This window comes from Arachis hypogaea, chromosome 17 (genome assembly GCF_003086295.3).
Source record: "Arachis hypogaea cultivar Tifrunner chromosome 17, arahy.Tifrunner.gnm2.J5K5, whole genome shotgun sequence".
Taxonomy (NCBI): Eukaryota; Viridiplantae; Streptophyta; class Magnoliopsida; order Fabales; family Fabaceae; genus Arachis; species Arachis hypogaea.
Genome location: NC_092052.1, coordinates 80848338 through 80861508, shown reverse-complemented (window position 1 = coordinate 80861508; position 13171 = coordinate 80848338).

Genomic DNA, 13171 nt, shown 5'->3' with positions numbered 1-13171 from the left:
AACAACTTTGAGCTGAAACCTCAGCTAGTTTCTCTGATGCAGCAGAACTGCAAGTTTCATGGACTTCCATCTGAAGATCCTTTTCAGTTCTTAACTGAATTCTTGCAGATATGTGATACTGTTAAGACTAATGGAGTAGATCCTGACGTCTACAGGCTCATGCTTTTCCCTTTTGCTGTAAGAGACAGAGCTAGAGTGTGGTTGAACTCTCAACCCAGAGATAGCCTGAACTCTTGGGATAAGCTGGTCACGGCTTTCTTAGCCAAGTTCTTTCCTCCTCAAAAGCTGAGCAAGCTTAGAGTGGATGTTCAAACCTTCAGACAGAAAGAAGGTGAATCCCTCTATGAAGCCTGGAAAAGATACAAACAGCTGATCAAAAAGTGTCCTTCTGACATGCTTTCAGAATGGACCATCCTGGATATATTCTATGATGGTTTATCTGAGCTATCAAAGATGTCATTGGATACTTCTGCAGGTGGATCCATTCACCTAAATAAAACGCCTGCAGAAGCTCAAGAACTCATTGACATGGTTGCTAATAACCAGTTTATGTACACTTCTGAGAGGAATCATGTGAGTAATGGGACGCCTATGAAGAAGGGAGTTCTTGAAATTGATACTCTGAATGCCATATTGGCTCAGAATAAAATATTGACTCAGCAAGTCAATATGATTTCTCAGAGTCTGAATGGAATGCAAGCTGCATCCAACAGTACTCAAGAGGCATCTTCTGAGGAAGAAGCTTATGATCCTGAGAACCCTGCAATAGCAGAGTTAAAATACTTGGGTGAACCATATGGAAACACCTACAATCCATCATGGAAAAATCACCCAAATCTCTCATGGAAGGATCAAAAGCCTCAACAAGGCTTTAATAATGGTGGAAGAAACAGATTTAGCAATAGTAAGCCTTTTCCATCATCCACTCAGCAGCAGACAGAGAATTCTGAGCAGAATCCATCTAGCTTAGCAAATTTAGTCTCTGATCTATCTAAGGTCACTGTGAGTTTCATGAATGAAACAAGGTCTTCTATTAGAAATTTGGAAGCACAAGTGGGCCAGCTGAGTAAAAGGATCACTGAAATCCCTCCTAATACTCTCCCAAGCAATACAGAAGAGAATCCAAAAGGAGAGTGCAAGGCCATTGAATTAATTACCATGGCCGAACCCACAAGAGAGGAGAAGGACGTAAATCCCAAGGAAGAAGACCTCCTGGGACATCCAGTGATCAATAAGGAGCTTCCCTCTGAGGAACCAAAGGACTCTGAGGCTCATCTAGAGACCATAGAGATTCCATTGAACCTCCTTATGCCATTCATGAGCTCTGATGAGTACTCCTCTTCTGAAGAGAATGAGGATGTTACTGAAGAACAAGCTGCCAAGTTCCTTGGTGCAATCATGAAGTTGAATGCCAAATTATTTGGCATTGAAACTTGGGAAGATGAACCTCCCTTGTTCACCAATGAACTAAATGATGTGGATCAACTGACATTGCCTCAGAAGAAACAGGATCCTGGAAAGTTCTTAATACCTTGCACCATAGGCACCATGATCTTTAAAGCTCTGTGTGACCTGGGTTCAGGGATAATCCTCATGCCCCTCTCTGTAGTAGAGAAACTGGGAATCTATGGGGTGCAAGCTGCTAAAATCTCATTAGAGATGGCAGACAATTCAAGAAAACAGGCTTATGGACAAGTAGAGGACGTGTTAGTAAAGGTTGAAGGCCTTTACATCCCTGCTGATTTCATAGTCCTGGATACTGGAAAAGAAGAGGATGAATCCATCAACCTAGGAAGACCTTTCCTAGCCACAGCAAGAGCTGTGATTGATGTGGACAGAGGAGAATTGATCCTTCAATTAAATGAGGATAACCTTGTGTTTACAACTCAAGGATCTCTCTCTGCATCCATGGAGAGGAAGAATAAAAAGCTTCTCTCAAAGCAGAGTCAACCAAAGCCCCCACAGTCAAACTCTAAGTTTGGTGTTGGGAGGCCACAACCAAACTCTAAGTTTGGTGTCAAACCCCCATATCCAAACTCTAAGTTTGGTATTGGGAGGTCTCAACAAAGCTCTGCACATCTGTGAGGCTCCATGAGAGCCCACTGTCAAGCTATTGACATTAAAGAAGCGCTTGTTGGGAGGCAACCCAATGTTTATTTATCTAATTTTATTTTTGTTTTTCATGTTTTCTTAGGTTCATGATCATGTGGAGTCACAAAATAAACGAAAAATTTAGAAACAGAATCAAAAACAGCGGAAGAAAAATCACACCCTGGAGGAAGCACCTGTCTGGCGTTCAACGCCAGAACAGAGCATGGTTCTGGTGCTGAACGCCCAAAATGGGCAGCATCTGGGCGCTGAACGCCAGAATTGCACCTTGGAGAGGAGCTGGCGCTGAACGCCCAGAACAAGCATGGTTCTGGCGTTCAACGCCAGAAATGGGCAACAAATGGGCGTTGAACGCCCAAAATGGGCACCAACCTGGCGCTGAACGCCCAGAGTTGTGTGCAAGGGCATTTTACATGCCTAATTTGGTGCAAGGTTGTAAATCCTTGAACACCTCAGGATCTGTGGACCCCACAGGATCATCTCAGGATCTGTGGATCCCACAGGATCCCCACCTACCTCCACTCACTCTCTTCTCTCTTCTCAATCACCCTCTATTCCCAATAAACACTCTTCCCCAACACCCTTCACCTATCACCTCCATCCCTCTTCCCTATTAACCCTTCACCACTCACAATCACCCACTCTTCCCCATAAACCTACCCAATAAACTCCACCTACCTTCAAAATTCAAAATCAATTTCCCACCCAAACCCCTCTAAATGGCCGAACTTACCCCCTCCCTTCCCTATATAAAGCCTTCCATTCTTCTTCATTTTCACACAACATAACCCTCTCTTTCCCTTCTTGGCCGAAACACACCTCCCCCATCTTCTCCATATTTTCTTCTTCTTCATCTAATTCTTTCTTTTCTTGCTCGAGGGTGAGCAATATTCTAAGTTTGGTGTGCTAAAAGCATAAGCTTTTTGTTTTTCCATTACCATTGATGGCACCTAAGACCGGAGAATCCTCTAGAAAAGGTAAAGGGAAGACAAAATCTTCCACTTCCAAGTCATGGGAGATGGAAAGATTCATCTCCAAAGCTCATCAAGACCACTTCTATGATGTTGTGGTCAAGAAGAAGGTGATCCCTGAAGTCCCTTTCAAACTCAAGAGGCGCAGGAAGCTCATCACCATGAGATCCCGGAGATGCCTCAAATGCATTTTCCTCCACAAAACTATTGGGAGAAAATCAACACCTCCCTAGGAGAATTAAGTTCCAACATGGGACAACTAAGGGTGGAACATCAAGAGCACTCCATCATCCTTCATGAAATAAGAGAAGATCAAAAAGCAATGAGGGAGGAGCAACAAAGACAAGGAAGAGACATAGAAGAGCTCAAGGACATCATTGGTTCCTCAAGAAGAAAACGCCACCATCACTAAGGTGGACTCATTCCTTGTTCTTACATTCTCTGTTTTTCGTTTTCTATGTTAAGTGCTTATCTGTGTTTGTGTCTTCATTACATGATCATTAGTAGTTAGTAACTTTGTCTTAAAGTTATGAATGTCCTATGAATCCATCACCTCTCTTAAATGAAAAATGTTTTAATTCAAAAGAACAAGAAGTACATGAGTTTCGAATTTATCCTTGAACTTAGTTTAATTATATTGATGTGGTGACAATGCTTCTTGTTTTCTGAATGAATGCCTGAACAGTGCATATGTCTTTTGAAGTTGTTGTTTAAGAATGTTAAATATGTTGGCTCTTGAAAGAATGATGACAAGGAGACATGTTATTTGATAATCTGAAAAATCATAAAAATGATTCTTGAAGCAAGAAAAAGCAGCAAAGAACAAAGCTTGCAGAAAAAAAAAAGGCAAAAAAAAAATAGAAAGAAAAAGAAAAAGCAAGCAGAAAAAGCCAAAGCTCTTAAAACCAAGAGGCAAGAGCAAAAAGCCAATAACCCTTAAAACCAAAAGGCAAGGGCAAATAAAAAGGATCCTAAGGCTTTGAGCATCAGTGGATAGGAGGGCCTAAAGGAATAAAATCCTGGTCTAAGCGGCTAAACCAAGCTGTCCCTAACCATGTGCTTGTGGCGTGTAGGTGTCAAGTGAAAACTTGAGACTGAGCGGTTAAAGTCAAGGTCCAAAGCAAAAAAACAGTGTGCTTAAGAACCCTGGACACCTCTAATTGGGGACTTTAGCAAAGCTGAGTCACAATCTGAAAAGGTTCACCCAATTATGTGTCTGTGGCATTTATGTATCCGGTGGTAATACTGGAAAACAAAGTGCTTAGGGCCACGGCCAAGACTCATAAAGAAGCTGTGTTCAAGAATCTTCATACTTAACTAGGAGAGTCAATAACACTATCTGAACTCTGAGTTCCTATAGAAGCCAATCATTCTGAACTTCAATGGATAAAGTGAGATGCCAAAACTATTCAAGAGGCAAAAAGCTACAAGTCCCGCTCATCTGATTGGAGCTATGTTTCATTGATAGTTTGGAATTTATAGTATATTCTCTTCTTTTTATTCTACTTGATTTTCAGTTGCTTGGGGACAAGCAACAATTTAAGTTTGGTGTTGTGATGAGCGGATAATTTATACGCTTTTTGGCATTGTTTTTAGTATGTTTTTAGTAGAATCTAGTTACTTTTAGGGATGTTTTCATTAGTTTTTATGCTAAATTCACATTTCTGGACTTTACTATGAGTTTGTGTGTTTTTCTGTGATTTTAGGTATTTTCTGGCTGAAATTGAGGGACTTGAGCAAAAATCAGATTCAGAGGTTGAAGAAGGACTGTTGATGCTGTTGGATTCTGACCTCCCTGCACTCAAAATGGATTTTCTGGAGCTACAGAACTTAAAATGGCGCACTTCTAATTGCGTTGGAAAGTAGACATCCAGGGCTTTCCAGCAATATATAATAGTTCATACTTTGCTCAAGTTTAGACGACGCAAACTGGCGTTCAACACCAGCTCTCTGCCCAATTCTGGCGTTCAGCGCCAGAAACAAGTTGCAAAGTGGAGTTCAACGCCCAAACTGGCACAAAAGCTGGCGTTCAATTCCAGAAAGAGCCTTTGCACATGTAACATTCAAGCTCAGCCCAAGCACACACCAAGTGGGCCCTGGAAGTGGATTTATGCATCAATTACTTACTTTTGAATGTGGGGGTTCAACACCAAACTTAGAGTTTGGTTGTGGCCTCCCAACACCAAACTTAGAGTTTGACTGTCGGGGCTTTGGTTGACTTGCAGTGAGAGAAGCTTTTCATGCTTCCTCTCCATGGTTACAGAAGGAGATCCTTGAGTTTTAAACATAAGGTTGTCCTCATTCAGTTGAAGGACCAACTCTCCTCTGTTCACGTCAATCACAGCTATTGCTGTGGCTAGGAAGGATCTTCAAAGGATAATGGATTCATCCTCATCCTTCCCAGTGTCTAGGATTATGAAATCAGCAGGGATGTAAAGGCCTTCAACCTTTACTAACACGTCCTCTACTTGTCTGTAAGCCTATTTTCTTGAGTTGTCTGCCATCTCTAATGAGATTCTGGCAACTTGCACCTCAAAGATCCCAAGTTTTTCCATTACAGAGAGTGGCATTAAGTTTATTCCTGACCCTAGGTCACACAGAGCCTTCTCAAAGGTCATGGTGCCTATGTTACAGGGAATTAGGAATTTACCAGGATCCTGTTTCTTTTGAGGTAATTTCTTCCTATCCAATGCATTTAGTTCATTGGTGAGCAAGGGAGGTTCATCTTTCCAAGTCTCATTACCAAATAATTTGGCATTCAGCTTCATGATTGCACCAAGGTACTTAGCAACTTGCTCTTCAGTGACGTCTTCATTCTCTTCAGAAGAAGAATACTCATCAGAGCTCATAAAGGGCAGAAGGAGGTTCAATGGAATCTCTATGGTCTCTAGATGAGCCTCAGATTCCTTTGTTTCCTCAAAGGGAAACTCCTTATTGGTCATTGAGCGTCCCAGGAGGTCTTCCTCACTAGGATTCATGTCCTCCTCCTCCCTTATAGGTTCAGCCATGATGGTCAAATCAATGGCCTTGCACTCTCTCTTTGGATTTTCTTCTGTATTACTTGGGAGAGTACTAGGAGGAGTTTCAGTGACTCTTTTACTCAGCTGGCCCACTTGTGCCTCCAAATTTCTAATGGAGGACCTTGTTTCATTCATGAAATTTAGAGTGGCCTTAGATAGATCAGAGACTATATTTGCTAAGCTAGATAGATTCTGCTCAGAATTCTCTGTCTGTTGCTGAGTGGATGATAGAAAAGGCTTGCTATTGCTAAACCTATTTCTTCCACCATTATTAAATCCTTGTTGAGGCTTTTATTGATCCTTCCAGGAAAAATTTGGATGATTTCTCCATGAGGAATTATAGGTGTTTCCATAGGGTTCACCCATGTAATTCACCTCTGCTATTGCAGGGTTCTCAAGATCATAAGCTTCTTCTTCAGAAGATGCTTCTATAGTACTGTTCGATGATTCCTTCAATCCATTCAGACTCTGAGAGATCATATTCACTTGCTGAGTCAATATTTTGTTTTGAGCCAACATGGCATTCAGAGTATCAATTTCAAGAACTCCCTTCCTCTGAGGCGTCCCATTACTCACAGGATTCCTTTCAGAAGTGTACATGAACTGGTTCTTTGCAGCCATGTCAATGAGTTCCTGAGCTTCTGCAGGCATTTTCTTTAGGTGAATGGATCTACCTGCAGAATGGTCCAATGACATCTTAGATAATTCAGACAGACCATCATAGAATATATCCAGGATGGTCCATTCTGAAAGCATGTCAGATGGACACTTTTTGGTCAGTTGCTTGTATCTCTCCCAAGCTTCATAGAGGGATTCACCTTCTTTTTATCTGAAGGTTTGAACATCCACTCTAAGCTTGCTAAGCTTTTGAGGAGGAAAGAACTTGGCTAAGAAAGCCGTGACCAGCTTATCCCAAGAGTTCAGGCTATCCTTAGGTTGAGAGTCCAACCATATTCTAGCTCTGTCTCTTACAGCAAACGGGAAAAGCATAAGCCTGTAGACCTCGGAGTCAACCCCATTGGTCTTAACAGTATCACAGATCTGCAAGAATTCAGTTAAGAACTGAAAAGGATCTTCTGATGGAAGTCAATGAAACTTGCAGTTCTGTTGTATCAGAGAAACTAATTAAGGCTTTAGCTCAAAATTGTTTGCTCCAATGGCAGGGATTGAGATGCTTCTTCCATGTAACTTGGAATTTGGTGCAGTAAAGTCACCAAGCATCTTCCTTGCATTGTTATTATTTTCGGCCATGTCTCCTTCTTTTTCAAAAATTTTTGTCAGATTTTCTCCAGAGAGTTGTGCTTTAGCTTCCCTTAGCTTCCTCTTCAGAGTCCTTTCAGGTTCAGGATCAGCTTCAACAAGAATGTTCTTATCCTTGTTCCTGCTCATATGAAAAGGAAGAAAATAGAAAAGAAGAGGAATCCTCTATGTCACAGTATAGAGATTCCTTTATGTGAGTAGAAGAAGAAAAGAAATCCGAATACAGAAAGAGGGAGAAGGTTCGAATTTTTAAGGAGAAGAGAATTATTAGTAGATAAATAAATAATTAGAATGAGGTGAGAGAGTGGAATTTTCGAAAATTACATAAAATAAAATAGAAATATTTTTGTTTTTAATTTAAAATCAAAGTTAAAATTCAAAAATTAAAAAGAAAGATGAAATTAAATTAAATTTAAAACAATTAATTAATTAAAAAGGAATTTTGAAAAAGAGGAAGGTGATTTTCGAAAATTAGAGAGAGAAAGTTAGTTAGGTAGTTTTGAAAAAGATAAGAATCAAACAAAAAGTTAAGTGGTTAATTGAAAAGATTTGAAAATCAAATTTTGAAAAGATAAGAAGTTAGAAAAGAAGTTAGAAAAGATTTTGAAATTGATTTTGAAAAATATGTGATTGAAACTTATTTTGAAAAATATTTGAAAAAGAAATTTAAAAAAAAAAGATTTGATTTTGAAAATTAAAGTTTATTACTTGACTAACAAGAAACTAAAAAGATATGATTTAAAATTTAAAGATTGAACCTTTCTTACTAGGTAAGTAACAAACTTAAAATTTTTTTAATCAATCACATTAATTGTTAGTAAAGATTTTGAAATTATGAAACAAAATAAGAAAAAGATTTTTGAGAATAAATTGAAATTTTCGAAAATATAAAAGAAAAAGTGAAAAAGATTTGATTTTTGAAAAAGTTTTGAAAAAGATAGAATTTTTAAATTGAAAATTTGATTTGACTCATAAGAAACAACTAGATTTTAAAATTTTTTTGAAAAAGTCAAGTCAAATATTCGAATTTTATGAGAAGAAAAGGGAAAGATATTTTTTTAATTTTTGAATTTTTAATGAAGAAAGAGAAAAACATCAAAAAGACTCAATGTATAAAAATTTTGGATCAAAACAAATGATGCATGCAAGAACACTATGAATGTCAAGATGAACACCAGAACACTTTGAATGTCAAGATGAACACCAAGAACTTATTTTTGAAAATTTTTAAGAAAAGAAAAACATGCAAGACACCAAACATAGAAATTTTCAATGTTGAGACATTAATAATTCAAAAATGCATATGAAAAACATGAAAAGACACAAAACATAAAAATGCAAAGATCAAACAAAGCAAATCATCAAGAACAACTTGAATATTATGAAGAACACCATGCATGAGTTTTCAAAAATTTTAATGAAATTAAAAATATGCAATTGACACCAAACTTAAAAATTGACAGAAGACTCAAACAAGAAACATTGAATATTTTTGGTTTTATGATTTTATTAATTTCTTTTTTTGGATTTTTTTTTGAAAATTAATTTTGAAAAAGAAAATAAGGATTTCGAAAATTTTTAATAGGAATTCCAGGAATCTTGCAATGTTAGTCTAAAGCTCCAGTCCATGAATTAGACATGGCTCACTAGCCAGCAAAGCTTTCAGTGAAAGCTCTGGTCCAAAACACTAGACATGGCCAATGGCCAGCCAAGCTTCAGCAGATACAAATCAGACATACAATAGCTGATACTTCATTCAACTTGCTTCTGTGCTAATGAGTGGAAGCCTCGGTCCAAAAGAATTAGACATGACTTTACAGCCAGCCAGGCTTCAACATGTTTCATAAAACTCTAGAATTCATTCTTAAAAATTCTGAAGAACATAAAATTATTTTTTTTTGAAGATTTTTCGAAAATAAAAATAATAAAAACAAAAAGCTTAAAATTAAAATAAAATTACCTAATCTGAGCAACAAGATGAACCGTCAGTTTTGCAAACTCGAACAATCCCCGACAACGGCGCCAAAAACTTGGTGCACGAAATTGTGATCATCAACAATGGCGCCAAAGACTTGGTTCTCTCAAACGTGAATCACACTTTGTCACAACTTCGCACAACTAACCAGCAAGTGCACTGGGTCATCCAAGTAATAAAGCTTACGTGAGTAAGGGTCGATCCCACGGAGATTGTCGGCTTGAAGCAAGCTATGGTCACCTTATAAATCTCAGTCAAGTGAATTCAAATGGTTATAGAGTTTTAATAATTAAAAGATAAATAAAACGTAAAATAGGATAGAAATACTTATGTAATTCATTGGTGAGAATTTCAGATAAGCGTATGGAGATGCTTTTGTTCCTCCTAAACCTCTACTTTCGTGCTGTCTTGATCCAATCATTCCTACTCCTTTCCATGGCAAGCGTTATGTAGGGCATCACCATCGTCAATGGCTACATCCTATCCTCACAGTGAAAATGGTCCAAAATGCGCTGTCACCGCACGGCTATTCATCTGTCGGTTCTCGATCATACTGGAATAGGATTCAGTAATCCTTTTGCGTCTGTCACTATGCCCAGCACTCATGAGTTTGAAGCTCGTTACAGCCATCCCTTCCCGGATCCTACTCGGAATACCACATATAAGGTTTAGACTTTTCGGATCTCAAGAATGGCCGCCAATAATTCTAGCCTATACCACGAAGACTCTGATCTCATGGAATGAAAGGCTCGGTTGTCAGGCGAGGCAACCATGCGTCATGAACTAGAAGGCTAAGAGATATGCACTTAAGCGATTGCAAGTAGAACGGAGGTGGTTGTCAAGCACGCGTTCCTGGGTGAGAATGATGATGAGTGTCACGAATCATCACCTTCCTCAGGTTGAAGAACAAGTGTATATCTTAGATAAGAAATAGGCTTGAGTTGAATAGAAAAACAATAGTACTTTGCATTAATTCATGAGGAACAACAGAGCTCCACACCTTAATCTATGGTGTGTAGAAACTCTGCGGTTGAAAATACATAAGAACAAGGTCCAGGCATGGCCGAGAGGCCAGCCTCCATAAATGTCTAAGATAGCATAAAACTGATCAAAGATCAGACGAAGGTGATCCAAAGATGTGAATACAATAGTAAAAAGTCCTATTTATACTAAACTAGTTACTAGGGTTTACAGAAATGAGTAAATGATGCAGAAATCCACTTTCGGGGCCCACTTGGTCTGTGCTTGGGCTGAGCATTGAAGCTTTCACGTGTAGAGGTCTTCCTTGGAGTTGAACGCCAGTTTGTAACCTGTTTCTGGCGTTTAACTCTGCTTTGCAACCTGTTTCTGGCGTTTAACTCCAGAATAGGGCAGAGAGCTGGTGTTGAACGCCAGTTTGCGTCATCTAAACTCGGACAAAGTATGAACTATTATATATTGCTGGAAAGCCCTGGATGTCTACTTTCCAACGCAATTGAGAGCGCGCCATTTGGAGTTATGTAGCTCTAGAAAATTCACATTGCGTGTAGGGAGGTCACAATCCAACAACATCTGCAGTCCTTCTTCAACCTCTGAATCTGATTTTTGCTCAAGTCCCTCAATTTCAGCCAGAAAATACCTGAAATCACAGAAAAATACACAAACTCATAGTAAAGTCTATAAATGTGATTTTTATTTAAAAACTAATAAAATTATACTAAAAACTAACAAAATCATATTAAAAACTATGTAAAAACAATGCCAAAAAGCGTATAAATTATCCGCTCATCACAGGCTCGGAGGGGATGTCTTTGCCGGATCAGATCATCAACTTTAAGTTCTTATAGCATCGCTTACTGCGATGCTCCATACGATCCAGGCGTGCGAAGAGTCGGTGCACGAGGTGATAGATGGGCTCGGGAGCAGGTGATCGGCCTTTTCCTGCAGGGTAAAATTCTTTTTCTGCCAGGGATCATCATGGAGGATATCCAAAATGGAGGTAGCGAATTCTCCTCTTTTCCTTTTTCCTGTGGTTTCCTTGCCTTTTCCTTTGCTTTTAGGGTTAGACATCCTGAAAAGTAGAAGTTCCAGGATACAGTTTAAGAATTAAAGCAGGAAAATAGGTAAGTAAATAGGATTTTATCGATATAAGCATAGAGTGGCAAAAGAGCAATATAAGCATGGAGTGAGTTAAATAAATGTAAAATATTGGAATGTATGCAAGTTAAAAGTTGGAGAATAGAAATCACAATCCAAAATCTTATGATATGCAGAATTCTTTGTTAATTAGGAACAACAGTAATCATGCCTTGAAAAGGGTGAAAACAGTTAGGTAAAAACCAAAAGAAAAGTTAGAAATTTAAAGCAGTTAGGAGTTAAAAAGTGAAGTTAAAGTAAGTGGCATGGGAATGTGGTTCTAGTTAACAGAAATTGCACATACTTGAATAACAAGTAACTCACATGCAAGTAAATATTGCAGATTATTGATGATTAGTCATAGAAAAGAATTGCAAAATGAAAGTGTAATCATCAATAATGTTATTTAATGAATAAGGGAATCAGAAAGAAAAAAAAAGCTAGCCCGTGCAATCATGAATTAGTTTGGTTGAAACCAATTAGTGCAAAACTTAAAATTTCCAAAACAAATTCATGAATGGGATTTGAGTGAAACAAGGTGCTATAAAAAATTAGGTAGCATTTCGGCTAAAAATTGAACATTACCGGGTAATAAACAGCAACAAAAACAGTTCATAGGGTAATAAAGTAGTGCAAAAAAGAGTAACAGTAATTCACATGAAATTAGAATAAACAAACTCAATCTGCATTAAGGAATAGTAAAGAACAGCATATGAACAGCATTGTCATCACAGCAAATTCAAAACTGCGAAAAAGATAAAACAAGTAACAAGAACGGCACAATTATCAGCCCTAAATCCACTAACCACATCCTAGCAACCTAACCACCTAAAATCCACTACGATCATGCATCTTTAACTATCCTAATTTGAACATAATTTGAAAAACTAACTAACTAACTTGGAAGGGAATCGGTGTTCGGCATAACCTGGTGGGCAGCGGCACAAAGATTGAACTCAGAGAGATGGTAGTGGGTCGGGTGGTTGACACGGCGGTGCTGGTGGTTTCGCGGTGGTGGCAGGGCTGCGAGGCGACTTTGTCCTTGGCAGCAGTAGGGGTTGGCAGGGGGAGAGGGGAGAAGAGAGGAAGGGGGCGAGGAGGGTGAGTGTTATGGGGGTGGTGGTGGTCGGCCGGAGGTTCTGGGAGGTGGCGGCGGCGCTGGGACGGCTCGATGACGGGGTGGGGGTCATGGAGGGGGAAGAGTGGTGGAGGCGGAAGAAGGGGAAAAGAAGAGATCGGGGGGGTGGTTCGACTAGGGCTGGCGCGATGGCCTGGGTTGGCAACGGTGGTGATATGGTGGTTGGGAGATGGTGGTGATATGGTGGTTGGGGAGGGAAGAAGAGAGAGTGCAAGGGGGAGGGGGTTTGGGACACAAAAGGGTTAGGGTTTCGTGTGGGTTGGGTTAGTGGATTCAAATCCACGCGGACGCGTGGGTCACGCGATCGCGTGATTGAGGGATAATGAAAGGATGCGTACACGTGGGGCACGCATACGCGTCGCTCAGATTTGTGCTAAATGCACAATTCCAGCGTCGTTTTGGCGCAACTCTCTGTTTCCATGTAGGGGGCTAAGATTTCCATGCGACGCATACGCGTCGCCTACGCTTTCGCGTGGTGTGTGTGAAGTGAAAGTGACGCGTTCGCGTCACTGACGCGAACGCGTGGCCCAATTTGTGCCTAACACACAACAGCCGCACGATTCCAGCCCAACTTTCTGGGCGT